Source organism: Rhodnius prolixus, unplaced genomic scaffold (assembly GCF_049639745.1).
Source record: "Rhodnius prolixus isolate KJV_2025 unplaced genomic scaffold, Rpr scaffold_5, whole genome shotgun sequence".
In the NCBI taxonomy this organism is placed as follows: domain Eukaryota; kingdom Metazoa; phylum Arthropoda; class Insecta; order Hemiptera; family Reduviidae; genus Rhodnius; species Rhodnius prolixus.
The window spans coordinates 20,609,660-20,633,189 of record NW_027411624.1 but is presented as its reverse complement, the minus strand read 5'-3'; the positions used below and the strand labels follow the sequence as shown (position 1 = coordinate 20,633,189).

The window sequence follows — 23,530 nt, the reverse complement described above, 5'->3', positions numbered from 1 at the left end:
GTCTTGCAGGAGCTCACAGAAAAAGACTTCCAGCACTGTTTCGAACAATGGTAAATTCGCATGGAGCGTTGTAGGGATAGGGGAGGGGTGTATATTGAAGGTGATAATAACTAAATATGTATAAATTTAAAATAAAATGTTTTATAGCAATAGTCTTGTTATTTAATAGCCACACCTCGTATTACATATTCAGAATTTTACCCAACAATATTTTTCTAAAGAAAGATTATTATTGTTGAAGTTACTTATATTAGTTTGGTTCATGGTAAGGCTAATATTTTCCCTGCACCCGCTTAGTAAATATAAGTGGCCAAACCGAAAAAGTTGCACTGTACAACTAACTACCTCTGCTTATTCTGTTAGTGAGAATTTAAGCGCCAATATTAAATGTTGGTTCAATAGTTTTCTGCACAATCGAGTAAATCGCAGAGCCAGCTCCGTTTCAATCGATGGTTCAGAATGTCACGAAGAGTAAAAGATGAAAGCTGGGTCAATGATGAGGGTTAGGATTTGCTGAAAGCAGAAAGTGTTACTCTCTGCATCGGTCGGAGATTAGGTCTTGAATAAAAGGTACTTTTTAGATAGGTGTGAATTACAGACGTAGTCTGGAGCATTAAATTATACGGCGTAGAATTTGTGACTATAATTTCCGCAGTTGGTAGATGTTAGAATGCTTGGCTGAACCCCAGAATTCTAGTCCAGCGTTTCCCAACCGTGGTACGCGAGTTACTGGTTGGTGGTACGCGAGTTACTGGTTGGTGGTACGCGAGTTACTGGTTGGTGGTACGCGAAAAATAATCAACAATGGCGGACAAAAAAAAATATAAAAAATAAAATCATAAAAATATCATAGATACCTACGTTTTATCCTATAATTTATAAAAATTATTTTAATTAAATATTATACAGTAAAGTTGTTAACATGTACAGTAATCAGTTATCTGTCTCAAGATACACGAGAAAATATAATATCACATTTAACAGCCTTAAAATTGTCTTTCATGGAGTGTTTTTCAAAACCCGAAAACACAAATGATAATTGGATTTCAAACCCCTTCTATAAAGAAAATTTAGGAAAAGCTACATCATTATCGATAAAAGATAAAGAAAATTTAATAGAATTATCATGTGACATAACTATGTAAAAATCTGCTTAAAGAGACTGTTTGTAATGAGTAAGCTCTATCTAAGCAACTTAAATTTAATTTTAAAAAGTTTTAAAACTAAGATCTTACACTTTACAAAGTTTATAAAGTGAACATGAAATTGAACTCCTTTGTGACAGATACATTGTATCTCTATACAAATAAAGATAATAATAATAAAATAACACACTCGAAATTACAAATTTCACAAAATACAATTATTTTTACGAAGTGGTAAAATTTAGCATGATGTACCTACTACTAAGTGGTACGCATAATAATTTTGGAGGGGGCCTTACATAAAGGGGGCTAACTCCTCTCCCATTCGATGTACAGCGTTGAGACCTCCAAAAGGCCCATCTACATAAAATTCTGAATCGAATGACACCTCATTCATGAAAATCGGTTCACGCGTTTAGGCGCTACGTTGTTTACAAAAAAGGTAACAAGAAGAAGAACAACAACAACAACAAGAACAAGAAGAAGAACATTTTTTGAAAAAGCCGTTTTTGCTCATTTTCGGCAACTTTTTTCTCGAAACCTATTAGATCTGGGTGGTTGCAAAAAAATTACAGTTATAAAGGAGGGTTCGGAGTAAGATTTAAAGAAAATTTGGGAATTTTATCTTTTATAGAAAAATAGAAAAAAATTGTCAAAGTTGGGTGTTTTTCAACGTTACGCTTTTTCGTGCAGTTTTTGATGGTCAACCCTTATACAACTGTCCTACCGGACAGTTTTAATATAACAAAAACAAATTGAAATTATTGACTAGCAGTGTGACTACAACCTTTCGACCAAGAAAATATTGACTTACGGTATGAAAAATTGGAAAAACTTTATTTATTCCTCAATGTTATAGCTGGTACAAGAACAATAAATTCTCGCCAGTAATCAGGAACTTATAAAATACACTTTTTTTTTGAAAAACTATTAATATTTCTCAAATAGGAGATAGCTCCTACAACCTAAACGAGTATTTGATCACAACTTGAAAGAGCAATAATTTGAAATAGACTGAAGTTGTATTATTATTTTTTTTTTTTCTGTATTTATACAAAGTTGTATTTTACAGAAGGAGTTAACCTTTTACTGTACTGTTACAATTAAGAATACAAAAATAATTGAAATAGACAAACTTTTACAAAACTTAAAACAAACTTTTACAAAACGTAATTTAACTGCAGGTGAACTTAAAAAGACAAAGAAAAAAAAATGAAACTCAATAGAACATAAACTGTTAGTAAATAGGAGTCTAGGAGGTATAAAATCATAAATAAAACCTTCGCATTACTGGCTGAAATAAAAACTTTACACGATAGTTCAAGTAGGCACAGATTGGAGTTACTCCTGTAACAAAGTACTACGTAATTTCATTGCGCTAGTAATAAAGTTATACACGTTAAATACTTGAGCTTTGTTTGTACATACAAGAATGTTTGTTATAGAAGTATGTGACTGGTTATTAAGATATCTATCTCTATATAAACTATAGTAGGGACATTTTAAAAATATGTGAACGAGAGATTCCTCGCTTGCTCTGCATAATTTACAAGTTTCGGATAGTTCTACGCTATAACTTATCTTTTTTGCATAAATGGTACATTTTTTTGCGGAACAAATCCTGAGTTGGCTGTACACTCTGACAGCTTCCAAACCAATATTATAGAGCAAGTAATAATTTTCGTATTTTGCATGCAGGATATCCTTATACAATGTGCTATACGAGGAAGAATGTGCTCTCTCTAGGTCATCTGAAATAGATTTCTGCCTCCAATCATCTAACAGTTTGTTTTTAAATTTTTTCATTGAGTCTGACCGCTGGCTCTCCCACAGCCAGTCGTAGCCTAACGTTATAAAATAGCTTTTTATCTGAGTATTTATTATTTATTAATTTACTGTTTGGCTTAAATTCAAATCACAGCTAGTTAATTTTGATTTTATTTTTACATCGACGTGCCTTTAAACTATTCACATAAGAAAAATTAATTATTCTATTCTAAAGAGGACACCAAAGCACAAGTACGAGTTATCTCAATAGGTGAATTATTATAAAACATTTTATCTTTCAGGTAAAAGAATCATTTTTTTGGTTTTTGTAGTATTTACTGTAACTAGGTTGAATTTTGCAAGTACGAGGTGTGGCTATTAAATAACGAGACTATTGCTGTAAAACATTTTATTTTAAATTTAAACATATTTAGTTATTATCACCTTCAATATACACCCCTCCCCTATCCCTAAAACGCTCCATGAGAATTTACCATTGTTCGAAACAGTGCTGGAAGTCTTTTTCTGTGAGCTCCTGCTTGACGTGTGCCGCTTTTTCTTTCACAGCTTCAACGGACTGAAATCGTGTTCCTTTTAATACAGATTTGACTTTGGGGGAACAGATAAAAGTCATATGGGGCCAGGTTAGGCGAATAAGGCGGATGGCCTAAAACTGAGATGTTGTACTTGGCCTAGAAACGTCTTGGACAGACAATGCAGTGTGAGCTGGCGCGTTGTCTTGATGGAGAACCCATGACTTGTTCTTCCACAAATAGGGTCATTTTTTCCTTACTCTTTCACGGAGTTGTGCAAGCATCTCACGGTAGTAATGTTGATTAATTATAATCGATATTTTCATCCATTTTGGACGTGGAAGGGCGACCTGGGCGGTCATCATCTCCGACGTAATCTCGGCCATCTTGGAAACGCTTGAACCACTCAAAAACTAGCGCACGTGATAAACATTCATCGCCATAAACTTCTTTTAATAAAAGATAAGTTTCAGTAGCGGTTTTACCCAGTTTCATGTGAAATTTCACGACAATTCGTTGCTCTACTACATGTGTAGTATCATGTTTTCGGCAAAACGAAACTAACACCTCTTACACAAACGACGATTCCGGTCAGACAGATTTCTCTACAAACACGTGAGACGCTGCAATCGAAAGAGAAGGCTTTACGCTGCACAGCTGTAGGATTTGGCGCATGCATAGTTCTTCTGTAGCAGCATCAGTCTCGTTATTTAATAGCCACATCTCGTATATTGTATAGTATGTTCCAAAAGTCCCATTATCCCCCTGCTAACATCCGTGTAAAGTGTTGAGAGAAGCTTTTAAGTAGCATAATCAAATTACAACAAGTAACCATCTTTCATTTACTCCAGGCGTTGAGTATGCACCGTCATTTTCATAGTACAATATTATTCGCCTCAAGGAGCGATGTGAAATGCGCCTCAGCATTGCGGGAGTGATGGTAGCAAATGCATTCCGAACAGAGTCTTTGAGGTCTTCAGTTGTCTGACAACGTTGGGTGACTTTTGGTTTGATGTAACCCCATAATACGTTATCACAGTATGTCAGATCAGGACGTCGTGGTGCCCATTTCAGAGCTTCCGGTAACGCTGGCGACCCATCTGTCTCTGAACACTTCGTTTAAGTAATTCCTCACACGAATTGCGAAGTGAGCTAGCGCCCCATCTTGTTAAAAACCAGATTCGATCACAAAGCCCCAAACGTTCCAATTGCGGTACAAACCAGTCGCCTAGCACGGCGAGATAAGTGTGCTGATTCAATTGGCATGGTCACATGAGTCTCGAGGGGTCTTCGAAATGGTTGATGGTCTTCCAGAACGCGGTCTGTCCTTAAAGGAACCAGTTTCAAATTGCTTCTTCTCCCAACGTAAATTTGGTGGTTTCCCTATTAAATCTAACGTTAAAATAATTTTGAATCTCTCTCAATGTTTTCCCAGTGTGAGGTTGTTCATGAGCCCAGTTCTAATGACGATTCGTTCCTCCAGGGTATAATTTGATTCGTCAGTCATTCTTTTCACGACCCAATATCACCAGGAACACAAAACATCATATAGCACACAGATAATGGGACTTTTGGTACATACTGTAGAATAATAAGTTTTTCTTTTTAGTCAACCAGAGATGACTTTGCAGTTATCATTCGTGAATTGATGAAAGAACCATTCATACCTTCGTAAAGAGGTTTAATCAGTTTGAGTGCATTACCAATAATTTCAACAGTCAGGTCCGATTTTAACAGATAAAACATAGAATAAAAGTGGCTCCCTTTGGAGGCCTTCCCTTATCACTTTTATCCCATTGATACAGCCAGAATTGGTCCAGAGATTTATTTACATTTTCAATTTTCTGTCACCTTCTCTTACCAAAAAAAAAGTATCGCAATCGTGCAGATTGTCGTTGTACAGTTTGCATCAGAAATATCTGATATGAGCACCTCTGACAACTAAATAGTGGCTTTACAATTTGGTCTCTCAAAAAATGAAAAATCCCAGAATGTTTAGAGAAAATTATTCTGTTTATTTCTTTATAAAACGTGATACAGTGCAACCTCGATTAACCGGCCCACGGTTAACCGGGATCATGTTGAGTCATCATAAGAACACCTGGATCGGCGCCGAAACAAAAGTTAATTTTCGGTGGCTACAGAAAAAGTTTTTGTCTTCCGATGTTACATAATTGTAGGCGTGGCAGCAATTCTTTTATACCGGATTTTCTTAAAGTGTCATTATGTATGCATGTATGTGTGTAAAAACCCCAAAATATGGTGCAATTAGTACTGAATTTCTTGGGATTTACCACGGCAACCTTCAAAAGTGCTGGAAGAAGATCATCAAGCCAGTGGCTCCGGTTGTCCAGGAAGGAGAGGAGCCAATTGAAGTAACAGCTGAAAATCTCGCTCGTCTCGCCCAATCGATGGAAGGAGGTGAAAACGTGAATCGAGAAGACGTTTTAGAGTGGTTCGATTGGTGATAGAGATGCTCCACAGTTTGCTGCATGCCTTAGTCCTGAAGAAATCGTCCAGAACATCCGAGAAGACGGACCGGAAGAAGGAAATAAAATCGACTGTAGAAGAGAATGATCACCCAGGAATATCCCTGGATGCTGCAGCGAATTCAGTTGCTGAATTGATTGATTTTTTTTTCACGATAAGGACATTCCAACCAATGACAAAGTTGTGCTTTTTAAATTGCGTACACTCATCAGAGAGTGGTCGTTTGATAAAAAAAAAAAAAAAAAAAAAAAAAAAAAAAAAAAAAAAAACAACACTTGAAAAGTATTTTCCAAAAAGTTGAGCGGCAAAAAATGAAAAAAAATTTAAAAAAATAAAAAAATAAAAAAAAAGGATTACCGTCTAAGATAGGAGTTGATCTCTGGGACGAAACAGTAATGTACTGCTATGTAACACTGTGTATTCGGTTTAACCGGGATTTCAGTTTTCCGGGATGGGTATAGCCGGAAGTCAGCCTGGTTAATCGAGGATGTACTGTAATTCAAATATATGATCTAACCTATAGTTCTTCAACATTGATTTTTTTTTTTTTTTTTTTTTTTTTTTTTTTTTTTTTTTTTTTTTTTTTTTGCGCATCAACAGCTGAGGTCATTAGCGCCCGGAGCTTTTTCCAGTGCACTGCCGGCCTCCGGACAGTGTTCTCTCGTTACAGACAACACTGTCCATCACCGGACAGTGAGCTGTAAGAAGCTCCTAGGAAGAGAAAATCTAAGGGTCAGCTGCTGGATTCGAACCCGGGACCTCCGCGTGGGAGTCCAGTATGCTAACCTCATAGCTAATCCCTTCCCTAGAATTCAAAAAGCCAGCAGCTGGATTCGAACCCGTGACCTCCACATTGTAAACCAGTATTCGCTAACCACTCGGCTATTTTATTTTTAATGTTTCTGAAACTATAACACTAAGAAATATTAAAGGCTGATGGTTTTTTTATCTACTAAATCTATTTGTTACCGCCATCAACTACAATATCATGTTTACTATTCCCCCCCCCCCCCGTCATTTCAGGAATCGTTATACCAGCTCCAGCAAACGTTCCATAATATAAGATGAATTAGAGGACTCACTAACACATCATTTTTAAGAAACTGGCAACTTTCCCAGAAATTTTATTCCACAATTTACGCACTAGTAAGTTTGAAGTCGACTTGAAGTCTGGTACAATTTTTTTTTTTTTAATTTTGAATGATTCATATTCCATTTCAGACATACTTTGTAATGGAAACTCCAAAATGGGGTTGTGTCATTATTTTTTAAAGGTTCTCAGTTTTTTTTCAAACGCCGAGATTAGTTTTTCTAGAAAAATGACAAAAATGGTGCAATTTAGAGAGAATCTACATATATGTACTACTTTTCACAGAAGTAAATTTAATCAAATTTCCTGGGCAAATAATAATTGTATCTCTGTACGAGGGTCGTTTGAAAAGTCCGTGCAAAGTCAGAGAGATAGCACTACTGGCGCGTATCGAGGTTATGTTTAGTTAGTAGCATCTCTTGGAAGAACACACACCAAGTTTCAGCCAGATCGGTCTATTTCTTTGTGTTTGGCATTCGTTTGAATCGAGGAAGTCGAGTGATTTTCAAAAAATGGACGAAAAAGAATTTCGTGTGTTGATTAAACACTACTTTATGAAAGGCAAAACGCCTCAGGAGACTAAAGAGAAGCTTGATAAACATTATGGTGACTCTGCACCTTCGATTAGAACAGTTTATAAGTGGTTTCAAAATTTTCGGAGTGGCCATATGGGCAAAAGTGACGCTGAACGTTCTGGACGCCCTGTTGAGGTTACTACTCCAGAAATCATTGATAAAATCCATGATATGGTGATGGATGACAGAAGAGTGAAGATACGTGAGATTGCTAGTGCTGTGGGCATCTCGAATGAACGGGTACATAATATTTTGCATCAACATTTGGACATGACAAAGCTATCCGCAAGATGGGTGCCGCGATTGCTCACGCTTGACCAAAATAGAAATCGTGTGAAGTGTTGCAAGGACGGTTTGCAGTTGTTCCAGAAGAATCCGCAGGACTTTAAGCGTCGTTTCGTCACTGTGGATGAAACATGGACACATCACTACACTCCTGAGACCAAAGAACAATCTAAACAATGGGTTACCAAGGGGGAATCTGCGCCAAAAAAAGGCGAAGACCGTTCCTTCGGCCGGAAAGATTATGGCGACTGTCTTTTGGGATTCGCAAGGAATAATCCTCATCGACTATCTGGAAAAGGGTAAAACTATTACAGGTGCATATTATTCATCGTTATTGGACCGTTTGAAAACCGAGCTGCAAGAAAAACGCCCACGATTGGCCCACAAAAAAGTCCTTTTCCATCACGACAACGCACCAGCTCACACCTCAGCAGTTGTGGTCGCAAAATTAATGGAAATAGGGTTCTAACTCGTTTCACATCCCCCTATTCTCCAGACTTGGCTCCCTCGGACTACTATTTGTTCCCCAATATGAAGAAATGGCTGGCGGGAAAAAGATTTTATTCAAACGAGGAGGTGATTGCAGAAACGAATGGCTATTTTTCAGACTTGGACAAATCCTATTATTCGGAAGGGATGAATAAACTAGAACAGCGTTGGACGAAGTGTATAAGCCTAAAAGGAGACTATGTTGAAAAATAAAAAAGGTTTACCCCAAAAAATTAAGTAGTTTTTATTTTTGCACGGACTTTTCAAACGACCCTCGTATACATTCAACTAGTGCAATATTCTAGAAAATCATTTTCTCTTTTTCTGTTACATTTCAAAAGAATAAACAAACTTGTTTTGTAATAATAATAGTCTTTATTAAAGACTGCCTCCTGGTCATCGACCATCGGGAGTCGGTTATCTCATACATTAAATTAAATAGATTTGATACAATACTGATAAAATACAAAAACTAAATACAAAACACATAAAAAGAGATAGAAAATTTACATAAAAAATTAGTACAAACGGGAAAATAAAAGAAAAATTCTCCAATAAGCAAAAGCAAAATAAATTGAAAACTTGTATGTTTATGCAAAAAATAAAATAAATTCATAAAAAATAAATAAGAAAAAATATCTAAAATAAATAATAATAATACAAAATAAATAATAATAATACAAAATAAATAATAATAATACAAAATAAATAATAATAATACAAAATAAATAATAATAATACAAAATAAATAATAATAATAATACAAAATAAATAATAATAATACAAAATTAATAATAATAATACAAAATAAATAATAATAATACAAAATAAATAATAATAATAATACAAAATAAATAATAATAATAATACAAAATTAATAATAATAATAATACAAAATAAATAATAATAATACAAAATAAATAATCATTTCAAACTTTATCTACTAGAGTTTACATTTTGACGTAATCTTGTGGAAATCTTACAGAAATTGACAACTGAATTCCAGCCGTAGTCTCCATTTAAAAATCTTTCGGCAATATCTCTTGATTAAAACATTTTAATCTAATTTCTTTTAACTTTTAACCTTGCGCAGTGGCAATATCGTAACCAATGAAGGTCTCCTGAGGTGCGATTATTGCTAGTTGGAAACTTTTACCAATTTGTTCAGTAAATTGACACTTTTCCTCTTATGGTGTTCTATTAATTTAGAAATTTAGTGATACATTTTATTGTTAATAAAATTTTATAGGTGGCAAAAACAGGAAGCTATCATTTCCATCCCTTACATTAACAATAATCTTGCGCCCCATCAACTCCCTCTCTAAAAACCTGTACCGCGCATGACAAACTTTACAGGCAATTAGTCTTACTCGCGCTAAGTATTGTTAATGAGCAAAAGAATAAATTAATGAAAATACATATACAAACTTTATGTTTTCTCTTTAGCCTAGCAGATTATATGGAAAAAAAGCACAAAGGACATCAGAAGCATTACGATAAAAGGATGGGTATTATTAATAAAATAATCGCCACTACCCACTCAATACTTTGATGATGAAATAGCAGATATAGGAGCTATAATCTCGCTGCGCTAGAGCTCTATCCTTCTGCCTTGCTAAGCAAGATCATGTGTATGTACAAGCAGTCAAATGATCAATTAGCTTATTGGACTAGCTGTGTATTCCCACGCAGAGATCTGAGAAGACTCCGGGTGCCAATGACTTTAGATCGACACGTCATAAATTAATATAATATTATTAATAATAATATATTCCTTCATAAATACGTGTTTCATTAAAAATAATTCAGGAAAAAATACTTCATACACAAATGAATTATTATTTTTTAATATCGAATAATTGTCATAAAATCTAATTTGGATTTCATTCTGATCTAGCCTAATATGATTCCAATATCCTTTAAGCTGAGCTTTACCAAGAGTGTAATTTAAATAAGTGGTAGCCAACACCTAAAAATCTGAGGTTTTCGGCCTGTGAAATAGAATTCAATTTTCGCAGTGCTACATCTAACATTGAAGCAATTGTGCTAAGGAGCTTTAGGCTGTATCGAACTTTTTCCATCTCACCATTACTTAAAAAGAAAATTCATGCGCCTCTTTTTTATTAAGATAAGGTCCCTTTCTATAGAAAAGGTTGCTAAATCCTTCTCCAGAAACCCTAACCAAGCCTTCCTTAAATTAAATTAGTCTTTAAATTAATTTTAAAGTATAAATATTATTTCTAACTCAAACTTAGTTCATTTCAAGGCAAATTCAACACATTACGGAGATAACTTTTTTTTAATCAGAAATTTAAAAATATCTTTGTCTTTAAAACAATTATCAAATATATGTGAAACATAAATAGGAATTATGCGGAATTGGCTTGAGGAAATACGAGTATCGTTTCCTGTTTCATTTCTAACGGCTTAACGAGTTGACGACAAACATCATACTTTACCCTTGAATGAACAATATCTCTCCATGTAAGCGCCAATATATTTATATGTACACAGTGCTCATTAATTTGCTGACTAAACAGAAATATAATACTACAGTCAAAATTATAAGAAATGTTAACCAATTAAGCTGCCTCAAGTGAAAGTCTTTATTTACACTATACAAACAACTGTTGAATTTCAGGAATTGTACATGTTTCGCTCCATTTTCAAGCACCAAATTACCCAGAAATCATTATTCCAGATTGGCAAACATGGGAGTCATTATTGTAACTTATATATATTATTTATTATACAGGGTGAACCAGTAAGTAGTGTCCATAGGCCTACTGTGTGTAGTACATCTAAAGTGGAGTTCAATGACGTATTGGCCAACTTCATATTTTCCACTGTTCTTGAGTGACGTCACTTTATTTATTTTTTCTAAAATCATTACTTTTTTTTGCAATAAAAATGTTATAGCTCAGAAAGTTTTAGTCCGAATTTGATTCTGATGACACGGTTAGAAATACAGATAAATTTTCTAAAAATTGATACCATTTCGAAGCACAAGTTATTCTCCAAACAGCCTCAATCTTCTGGAAAACTTAAAGTAATCGAAATTTTTAAGAAAACTCATTAGGCCCTTATGTGATCATTATCAGACCTAGGTGCTGGCACTTTTTATAAAAGTTTCCTGGTCTAACATTTGAGAAAATGTGAGCAAATATTTTAACAAAGTTGTTAAGGCTTATTCACATTCTTATATATATTTTTCAACAGTGTAGTTAACTTTGAAATTGTAATTTGGAGTACTAAATACAAACTAAATATATGAATTTTTGTTAAGGAATCGTTTAAAATATTTCCTAACATTTTCTCAAATATTTCAGACAGATCATAGTAAATTTTCAAAGTGCAATTTGTAATCTTTGACTTCCTTATTTTAAGACAGCCTACTTTAAAAATTGACTACTTGTCTAACTAAAAGAGTTTTCAATGAATTAAACAACTTGATAAACTAACACTGTTGAGTGCTCGTGAACACGTTTTCTTGTAAAACAAACGTAATTTCTCATACGAAGATAAAAGGAATCCTGGAAAATTATGTACCGTTAGGAAAGCCCATTAGGCAAGGAAACTTTTACTAAAAAGTGCCAGCATCTAGGTCTGATAATGATCACATAAGAGCCTAATGAGTTTTCTTAAAAATTTCAATTACTTTTATTTTTCCAGCATCCGGAGGAAGATTGAGGCTGTTTGGAGAATAACTTATGCTTCGAAATGGTATCAATTTTTAGAAAATTTGTCTGTCTTTCTAACCGTGTCATCAGAATCGAATTCGGGCTAAAACGTTTTGAGTAATAACATTTTTATTGCGAAGTAATGTTTAAAAAAAAAATTAAAGTAACGTCACTCAAGAACAGTGGAAAATATGAAGTTGGCCAATACGTCATTGAACTCCACTTTAGATGTACTACACACAGTAGACCTATGGACAATACTTACTGGTTCACCCTGTACGAGGGTCGTTTGAAAAGTCCGTGCAAAAATAAAACCTACTTAATGTTTTGGGGTTAACCTTTTTTATTTTTCAACATAGTTTCCTTTTAGGCTTATACACTTCGTCCAACGCTGCTCTAGTTTGTTGATCCGTTCCGAATAATAGGATTTGCCCAAGTCTGAAAAATAGCCATTCGTTTCTGCAAACACCTCCTCGTTTGAATAAAATCTTTTTCCCGCCAGCCATTTCTTCATATTGGGGAACAAATAGTAGTCCGAGGGAGCCAAGTCTGGAGAATAGGGGGATGTGAAACGAGTTGGAACTCTATTTCCATTAATTTTGCGACCACAACTGCTGAGGTGTGAGCTGGTGCGTTGTCGTGATGGAAAAGGACTTTTTTGTGGGCCAACCGTGGGCGTTTTTCTTGCAGCTCGGTTTTCAAAAGGTCCAACAACGATGAATAATATGCACCTGTAATAGTTTTACCCTTTTCCAGATAGTTGATGAGGATTATTCCTTGTGAATCCCAAAAGACAGTCGCCATAATCTTTCCGGCCGAAGGAACGGTCTTCGCCTTTTTTTGGCGCAGATTCCCCCTTGGTAACCCATTGTTTAGATTGTTCTTTGGTCTCAGGAGTGTAGTGATCTATCCTTGTTTCATCCACGTGACGAAACGACGCTTAAAGTCCTGCGGATTCTTCTGGAACAGCTGCAAACCGTCCTTGCAACACTTCACACGATTTCGTTTTTGGTCAAGCGTGAGCAATCGCGGCACCCATCTCGCGGATAGCTTTGTCATGTCCAAATGTTGATGCCCACAGCATCAACTATATATTATTATAACTAACTAAAATATTATGTACCCGTTCATTCGAGATGCCACAGCACTAGCAATCTCACGCACCTTCACTCTTCTGTCATCCATCACCATATCATGGATTTTATCAATGATTTCTGGAGTAGTAACCTCAACAGGGCGTCCAGAACGTTCAGCGTCACTTGTGCCCATATGGCCACTCCGAAAATTTTGAAACCACTTATAAACTGTTCTAATCATAGGTGCAGAGTCACCATAATTTTTATCAAGCTTCTCTTTAGTCTCCTGAGGCGTTTTGCCTTTCATAAAGTAGTGTTTAATCAACACACGAAATTCTTTTTCGTCCATTTTTTGAAAATCACTCGACTTCCTCGATTCAAACGAATGCCAAACACAAAGAAATAGACCGATCTGGCTGAAACTTGGTGTGTGTTCTTCCAAGAGATGCTACTAACTAAACATAACCTCGATACGCGCCAGAGGTGCTATCTCTCTGACTTTGCACGGACTTTTCAAACGACCCTCGTATACACACGACTTTTTACCTAGTTATAAAATTATTTAAAAATAATAATTATTGAAGTGAATGAAAAATGATAGGATTTATTAAAGAAGGAAGCTATCTCATTTGTTTACATACTGGATTCCTAAGTGAAGATCCCAGGTTCGAATCCATTAGATTTCCTCATTCTAGGAGCTTCTTACAGCTCACTATTTGGTGATGTGCAGTATTGTATTGACAGAACACTGTCCGTATTCCGACAGTGCATTGAAATAAGCCTAGATTTTGATGCGCTTAAATAATAATAATAATAGTAGTAATAATAATAATAATAATATTAATAATACAGGGGAGGGGTGGGAAGGGATTAGCTGTGAGGTTAGCATACTGGACTCCCACGCGGAGGTCCCGGGTTCGAATCCAGCAGCTGACCCTTAGATTTTCTCTTCCTTAGGAGCTTCTTACAGCTCACTGTCCGGTGATGGACAGTGTTGTCTGTAACGAGAGAACACTGTCCGGAGGCCAGCAGTGCACTGGAAAAAGCTCCGGGCGCCAATAACCTCAGCTGTTGATGCGCAAAAAAAAAAAAAATAATAATAATAATATCCATAAAGCACTTTGCTCAAAGTTTGGGCTGCTGAAGACAGAAGTGCCATATTATAAATATAACCCGCAGACGCTGCTGCAGAATGCGCACATAAAAGTATATTGTGACACACAGATAATAACGGATAGGAGTGTTGCTAACAACAAGCCGGACATACTAGTTATGGATAGGAAGGGTAGAGTGGCACATATCGTCGATATCGCCATGTCCAATGATGATAACATGCAGAAAAGCAGGGGCGAAAAGATCCGGAAGTACCAGGACCTTAGTTTCCAACTAAGAGAAATGTACAACCTGGACAAAATGACGATTGCGCCTATAATACTTTCCACGAGTGGCCTCGTGCCCAGAACAACGGTGACTGCTGTCAATGAGTTGGGCCTATCCACTGATCTGGTTGTAGAGGCGCAGAAGGCAGTCCTTCTAGGTAAGGTCCGTATCGTCCGAAAGTTCTTGAGTGCTGCCCATTAAGCAGATCAATAAAGCCAATCGCCGCGTGCAGCCCGCTATTATTGGGAACTAGTATTTAACTCCGAGAGATAGATAGTAATCTAGATAAGGGGTTGTGGCAAAGTCCACTCCCCTAAGTGATTTCCCTAATAAGGAGTCAGAAATGAAATAATAATATTAATAATAATAATAATAATAATAATAATAAAAGAATTAATTCTTGGAAAGAAACATCCAAAGCTATGATGAAGCTGATTCTAGATTTGTTTTTGTTAATAAACCAAGAAATAGAAGTAAAAGTGAAGAAGGAAAAGTAGTTTATTTTGGCGGAGTCCTCATTGTTATTTTTCCTACACTGGACGGTGAGTGCATTAGTGTTATGCGAATCCCGGAGATCGTAAAACCCACAAAGTAGCGCAGTTTAGTATTCACCCAGCAGTAAAATACATTTTAACACGTAGTATTAGGTGTAAAAGCTCTATTATTCAGTGATACCTAGGACTAGGTTATAAAAAAGGTCGTGTGATTTTTTTTTCCCTTTTTTAGGTTAGTCCTGTACCACATTTTGTACTATTTACACACGATATTTACAAGAAAGTAACTTACAGTTTTAAACCCATTTAACTTTCAGTTTATGCTTTACACGAGCTTATGGAAAACTTTACAATTTTTGCAAAATAGCTAAGTTGTATCTAAAGAAATTTAGGTGATATTGTGTAATGAATTGGGTTTGCCTTAGTTGTACCCTCATAAAATATGTTTTTCAGAAGCTATTTTCCCAAAGTCTTTGCTTATGACTATCATTTCTGTTCCAGAAATTTGTATAGTGATTATTAACTTCAACACAAATTTATGGATTGCAGCAGTTGTCAAAGTGGATCCTTACAAGCATAATTTGAAGTACTTAATGTACTTATTTTCAATTTCATGTATAGTAGGCTGTTTTTGTTGTTATAAGTATATCATTGCCATCATACGCCTATTCTACCACCTTCCTTGTGAGGCTACCACGCTGTCCTTTGCTAATGTTTTCCACGCAGTTCCTCTTCACTGGCGCATGCCTCCTTTACCACCTCTTCCTCTCTATCCCACCAATCTTGTGCTTCATATGCCACGCTAGCCATTCCGTAGAACGTGCCCGAATCAGCGTAACTAAGTACTTTTTTACCTGGCTGTACCTTCAAGCCAATTTGGCTTAATGAATCCTTTCTCTTCTGGTCTTCTTCAGATACCTCATCTCAGTTGCCTGTGTTTCACTCTTTCTTAGTCATTGTCCAGGACTCCGATGATTATGTGAGAATGGGGAGAAATGTCAACCTTTAGATCGACAGCTTCATACCCTTTGATACCGCACTGTTGATTAAGGAAGCTCTTTCTGACCGCGCTAAACATCCTACCTGTGGCACCCGTTCTTCTCTTTATCTCCTCATTCGTCTTCATTTAGATGCGCTTTAAGGTACTTGAACTTCGTGACCTGGTCCAACTTTTGTCTTCTTTTTTTAGCGACCTTCATAATCCTATGCGGCTTCTTCCGCATAACCTTCCTGTCCTTTCTGTTTTGCTCTCCATAGTGACTTTTCTTAGAATAGACAAAATGTAAATGAGGTCACGGTCTATATTTACTGTTACCACCAGGTCTTCCTTCAGAAGAGAGTACTTGACTGGGCTCTTATTTTTAAATCCCATATCAAAGCTGCGCATCTGGGGCTGGAAAGATCTAATTACTTAGTCTATTAAAATCACAAAGAGAAGTGGGCTTGAGCTACAACCCTGTCGAGTGCCGTTGATTGTCTAAAAAAACTTATAATGCAGGAGTCTTTAAAACATTTTTTATTCCTCTTAAAATAGTCAACTAACCACCAAGATACAACCCGTATTTATTGTTATTGTACTATACTTTTATTCTGCACAATAATTGTTATTACACAGAATAAAAAACTATAACAATCTGCTTAGTTTGTTTTTGCAACGTTTAAACGTTGAAATAGTTCCACCAACATTTAGACAATATTGTTGTAACGCTATGTTTATTTTGTAGTTTGCTGTTTACAATAGTAGTATTGTGTTCGCTATTGGCTGGAAGCCAGATTTTGTTAGAATATGGTGCAGCCTGTTTCCTACAATGGGGAAATAGAACGTACTAAAGTAATTTGTACTTTACATATGAAACCACAAAGAAGCGATTACTTAGTATTTTTACTTTTTAGCGTAATGAGAATACAATGATCATTTATGGCAGTAGAGATTTATAGAGTTTAATAAAATGGATAACGATTTTTTAACTACTACTAGGGATTCAGATGTTATGGCTCATTCACTGACAGTTCTGTTTACACTCACAACTCTTCTAAAATACTTATAATTTTTTTTTGTTTTTTATTCTTTTATTGATATTTGTGACTGCAACGGTTGTTGCAACAAGCAAATGTGATGTAATACGAGTATAATGTCTTGAATGAAGATTGGAGAAGGCACCCAGTGGTAATACTCCATTAACGTGAACAGATGCACTATACTGTTATGAGGAGAGTAGATTTCGGGGCCATCTTCTCTTCAATCTCCTTGGAGGATTGCCTGGTAATGTGGAAGAAGATAAGTGTTCAATAAAAGGATAAGGATGAGCTGCTGTAAAGGAATGAAATTTTAAGAAACGAGTTTGAGCAAGGTCGTTAATGAAAGGGATTTTGAGGTCATTATGAATGGGGAGAATGGAGCTGTTAAGTAGTTTTCGTAGTATTTTTGATTGTAAAGTATGAATGCGTAAAAAATTGGAACGTTTAGTCGATCTCCATACTTCGATGCCGTATGACCAAACAGGTCGCATTAACAACAGTTTTTTTGTTTTGTAGGTTGATTTTAGATCGTTTGACTCAAGTAGTCTGGCGAGAAGTTTGTAGTGTTGGTTAGTTTCTTGTCTTTTCAGTCTAGGATGGGGAATTTCTTTTTAAAAACAAAAAATTAGTTTAATTTTTACTTTTTCTAATGAACTTCAATTCATTAATATAAAGAAAAATAATAAAATTCTTGTAACAGCCAAGTTTTGTATCTGGATGTATCCCTTAAGTATTGCTTATTCCAACTTTTACCATTTAGGTATTCTTAAAAGTACGTACTACTTCGGTGAGTACCTTTTCTTTAAGATAATTCAGTCTGCAATGAAGGGCAGACTGCAATGAAGGGCAGACTGCAATGAAGGGCAGACTGCAATGAAGGGTATGCTGCAATGAAGTGTGCAATATTCTCAATTTCTCTCAAATTGCACATGAAGCAGTCTGACAATCACCTCTATTCAAATGTTTATATTTTAAATTGAGAGCTCAACATCTCGCTTTTAAAATGAGCTTTGCAACGCGGAATGAATTTGTGTCGATATATGTAATTACATTCAACTTCGAATATAACCTACATACTTACAACTTGTCTGGCTTTACCTTCAGCTCTTAATTCATCAAAATTGTAAAATAGTTGTTCAACTTAAACCATTAAACAACTATTGAACTATTTTGAGAATCTATTTATCAAGTCTTAGTACGACTACAGTGAACTATGTTAACGGTGTTAGCATTTGAGAAGAAGCATACGTTGATTGCAACTATCTAAGACTTGAGTAGAATCTTAACATCTTGCAGTTAATGCAGCTGAGATAGTTAAATAACTAGGGTTTCTATCGTAAGCCTTGGAACTTCAAAGATTTTCATTCCGGCAGGGCACAGTTTGTGTTTCTAAAAGGATCATTAGCCAACTTTAAAGAAAACTGTACGAGAATTTTCAATTTTTAAATATCTAGGAGCCTAACCCAGTATACTGGTACTCTACACTATGCCATATTAGCTTGGTGGGTCTCGCCATTAACCGCTCGGCTACCTTGGTGCCTATATGTATCTAAAATATTTATCTAGCAATACTTCTTTACCATCCTTAGCGATATCAACTAGCTTCTGGACACTGTAACCTCTGGAAAACTCCGCAATTGAATAGGCGATGACAGTAATCCCGTTTAATGCTGCGGTTGCTATTTTTTCACACATCGACTACCTATTTTTTAAAAAATAATGTAAGAAAAATATTCATATAATTAAACTATTGGTGCAAAAATTTATTAATAGGTTCATTCTGAACTCCAGATACAACTGTTTATACAGATCTTTAGCTACACTCGGATTACCAGAGCCATATCTGGATTGAAAAGTCAATATTTAAAAATTGAGAGTAGTAGTTCAATTAAGGCTGTGCAATTTGTCCAAGACAAGGTTCTACACTAATGACCCCTATTTTGAATTTGATGAAAACAATCTTTGCCTCATTTGTAACTCTTTTTTCTCCTGATTCAGTTCTTCATTTCCTTTTTAAATGTACCTCACTTTTACCCATTAGAACTCATTTTCTTAAATGGTATCAATTAAATCGATTCTATAAATGATAAGTTTCTCAAGTTGTTAGATATAAATAGTGTGAATCAGATTAATGAAATTTACAGTTTTATGTACCAAGCTCTGAAGCTCAGAAGTTCTTTGCTCTTAGAGTGGTAACTGTTGAGTAATTTATGTCTAACTAATTAAGTTATTTTTCACTTATTTATGTCAAAGAGTTATGGTTTTAGTTTTCCACTTTTGCACCTCATAAAGAATAGTTTCATTTCCCTTATTTTACTACTGGATTAATTTTACTGTTTGTGCATTGTTGTTACAAATTCCTGCTAAAGGTATTTACGAGTATCTATCGTACCTATAAGCTTGTATTTATTTATTCAGTCTTTATTTATTAAAATAAAAATAAAAATAAAATACATTCCTGGGTGTACAAAATAAATTATAAAGACATCTGCCATGGTTAATGACCGTCGGCGGAGTGGTTAATACAATTTTATTATTATTACTATTATTATTAAAGAAACCAGAGAGTTAAAAAAATTTTGGTAAATAAGAGTTTTCAAAAAATCATTTGCGAATAATAATTAATAACCTTTTCCAGAAAGTAATGGATTACCCTATAAATCTAACATTTATTTCTATTATGCAATTTAACCTATACTAGAACCGTATATACTTATTGCTTTACAATATTGTGCTAACCGAGGCCAATCAGAACCATTCAATATTTCTAATATTTCCACATTTGTTATAGAAATATTCCTAAAATATTTTAGTCTGACCTCACTCAGTCTAGAACAAACTACCAATATATGGTACATTCGATCAAGCATTAGGTCATTACATAACAGACAAGCTTCTTCGGTATTATCATGGTGGTAAGCTTGTAAATAAATAAATAAAATTTATTAATAGGAGGTACAGAAAGCACAGTACCTATTTATTAATAGGAGGTACAGAAAGCACAGTACCTACATATTTATTAATAGGAGGTTCAGAAAGCACAGTACCTATTTATTAATAGGAGGTACAGAAAGCACAGTACCTATTTATTAATAGGAGGTACAGAAAGCACAGTACCTATTTATTAATAGGAGGTACAGAAAGCACAGCACCTATTTATTAATAGGAGGTACAGAAAGCACAGTACCTATTTATTAATAGGAGGTACAGAAAGCACAGTACCTATTTATTAATAGGAGGTACAGAAAGCACAGTACCTATTTATTAATAGGAGGTACAGAAAGCACAGTACCTAATCAGAATACATAATTTCTTTATTTTTCGCAAAAATAAAGAAATAAATTCAAGTTTTTTCTTCTGAGAAATTAATAATTGTAATACAAATAATGGAATTCAAGGTCAGGTCCCAATATTAGAGTTTGTGATCCAACCATATTGCTTATATGGAAGTGACATGCGATATCTTTTTTTAGATGTTACCTTACAGGCTTGATATGATTATTTTTGTATTGTTATTTAACTGAATGCAACCAAGCAGCAAAAGTCTTATTTATAATTCTTGTTGAAAAGAGAAAGTTCTCTCTAATAACGGTGGGAGAAAACATAATCTTTCAGTAATTAAAAAAGATTATTCAGTTACTTATAACTTATTTAAGACTCCAATTGTAAGAAGATTATTTTAGTTAGTATCTACTTCTTCTGGTTTGTAAATAATCGGGTTACTTGGAATTGTTTAAAGCTTGTTTTTGTTTCGAAAACCAAGAAATCGGATAATAATAATTACTAAATTTATGACTAATACCAATCTTCGTAAATTATCGAAACTGCGGTAAATAGACTAAATAGTTGTAAAGAATGGATTAAGTATGAAACAAAGTTGTAATAATTGGCTACCATTTCTAGATTTCCTTATAAATTAAAGGAAATAACGAAATAGTAAGCACGATATTGCACTTTAAAACAATCTACATCAATAGAGCAACAATCTACTTAACTACAAATCACACCATCCATTTTATACATAAATATAAATTGGAATAATCATTCTGTTAGCTTGTATAAAAACATGTAACACAAATTTCAAATTAACTCGCAACAAAACTGACATTCGCAAACTAAAACGACGTCAAGATTGAATAAAAATAGAAGCTACGTACAAGTCTTCACAAATAAAATTATGTGGAAAAGCAAACAATAAGAAAATTGTATTAACAATTAATTGAGTATCATATATGTAGGAATTCAAAGAAAGGTGCACACACTTGTACGAGAATCAAATTTTGGATCCAACACAAGAAAACAGACCAAATTGTTACAAAAAGATTAAATGCTAAGAATGTAAAATCCTATGTATCTTAGAGAAAATAATGAACATTCATGAGAAGAACATGGACTAATAATACATTCGCTTAGCATTCTGCGTAGCAGTAGCAAACCGTTCGTTCTTTCAACACCAACTCTACTGTTTGAGACAAATAAATTATTATAAAATGTATTATTAAAGAGATGATAAATGTAAACAATGTATCTCTTTCTTTGAGATAGATTATATCCGTTAGCTCCTCAAAGCCTGAAGATACTCAATTTCAACTTAAGAGTAACTTTCATTTAAACTTAAACATTTTCTGTATACAATATATGTAAGAAAGCTGTTGAAGCATTTTCTTGGAACATTTCAACAAGCTGCATTTCAAAGCCAATGATTGATGTAGAACTTAATAGTGAACCAATTTAATAACCTTTTATAAAAGGTTTGAAACTTAACTTGAATGCTTCTTCATAACTATCTTGTCCTAGTTGTTAAATTTAAAATTTTATGAACCACAAGGGAATTTGTGAAAAATGTAATATGTCTTTTAAAGTTTTTATTAACTTTATTTATTTTCACAACTGCAGTTTATACTTATTTCTGCAACAAGTGAAGCTGATAAAATATGATAACAGAATAATTACATGAGCGGAGAATTCAGCCATTGGTGAAACTCCCAAAGTGGTACAGTTCCAACTATTGTACACTGGCACTTACTTCATTTAAAAGATCGCGTGGCCACCGGCGCTTCAACTACCTGGGAGGATTTCCTGGTGGAGTAGTAAGTTGAGATACTAGAGGATTGGGTTCTGAGGTGATTAAAGTGTGGAATTTAATATAACGAGATCTTGCAGCTTCTGAAACGTAAGGAACAAGGAAATCGTGGTGCAAGGTAGAGTTAAAGACATAGTAAGGAGCATTAGCGATTTGATGGAGTGTTTTTGACTGGAAGGATTGGATTTTATTGATATTGAAAGCTTTGGCTGAGCCCCAAAGTTCCATAAATCCAGGCAGGTTTCAGTATCATAGTGTAGTTAAGTCGTTTATTCTGTAGTAAGAGTTTAGATCGCTTGTCGAGAAGTTTAGAGAGAAGTTTGAATCGTCTGTTCAGTTTTTCCCCGTTTAAGTCTAGTATGTGGATTCCTGGTTAGGCGTTCAGTCCATGAACAGTCCTAGGTACTTTGAGGTTTAGGTAAACGGGTGGAAGAATAGTTCGCCTTAGGGAGAATGTGATGTAATTACATTTTCTTTCATTAATTTTAATTCTCCATTTCTTTAGCCAAGGCTCAAGAGATTCTAAATGGGATTGGAGGGAGCGATAGGCAAGGACCGGGTCTCTATGTGGAGAGAGAGGATTGCCGTATCATCGGCGTAAGTAAAAAAGAAAAGTATGAGGATTGGTAGGTATATCAGCAGTGTATATGGGGTACAGTACAAGCCCAAGGACACTACCCTGGGGAACACCTGCACGAACTGGGGTAACAAGGAGAGTAGGAATTTCCACAGACCACACCAAAAAAGCGTCCAGTAAGGTAAGATTGAAGGATGAGTAAATATGTAAGTAGTTGGTAGGATGCTCTTGTCTTTTAAAGTTTAAATTAAAAAATAATTACATTTCATATTGTTTAAGCATTTTTATAGCTTCTACAATTTAATCTAAATCGACTTAAAAACTATTTTTTCCCTGTTACTGATTTTTAGAAATTTTTTCCTACCACATTTTGCTTGGTACCCGAAATGTAGCTATTGTTGACGTATACAGTTTTTAAAGTTGAAATAAATTCATATAATTAATAAGTTGGAAAAGTGCGCAAGTTTAAAGAAGGATAGAATGAACTAATTAGTTATCTCTCTGTAATGAGCATATTCTCTTATTTCTACTAGTAATTCTAGTTCACTACACTTTACAAAAAATATAGCATTAATTTAAAATAGTTTATATCATAATTTAAACAATTACATTCGTGGTTGCTAATTACAACTAATAAAACTTAAGTTAGTAATTTGCAACTACAACTACATTTTACCTAACTGTGTAATGTGTTCATTCTCAAGGAAAATTAACTCGGTAACTGACTTGAATCTCATAGACCTTTGAAGTAAATAACTGAATGCTAGAACTAATCTATTTTAGCTATGTAAATCTTTGGGTGGACCAGACAAATAAACGTCCACGCCCTTGCCTTTGAGACATTTGA

The 23,530-nt window shown here is 34.7% G+C and overlaps 1 protein-coding gene and 1 pseudogene across 2 annotated transcripts in view; both read left to right on the top strand.

Moving 5' to 3' along the window:
• LOC141458864 (tachykinin-like peptides receptor 86C) overlaps nt 1–23,530 on the top strand; it is a 379,610-nt gene that overhangs the window by 22,154 nt on the left and 333,926 nt on the right. The window lies entirely within an intron of this gene.
• Nucleotides 9,456–9,607, top strand: LOC141459025 (U4 spliceosomal RNA; annotated as a pseudogene).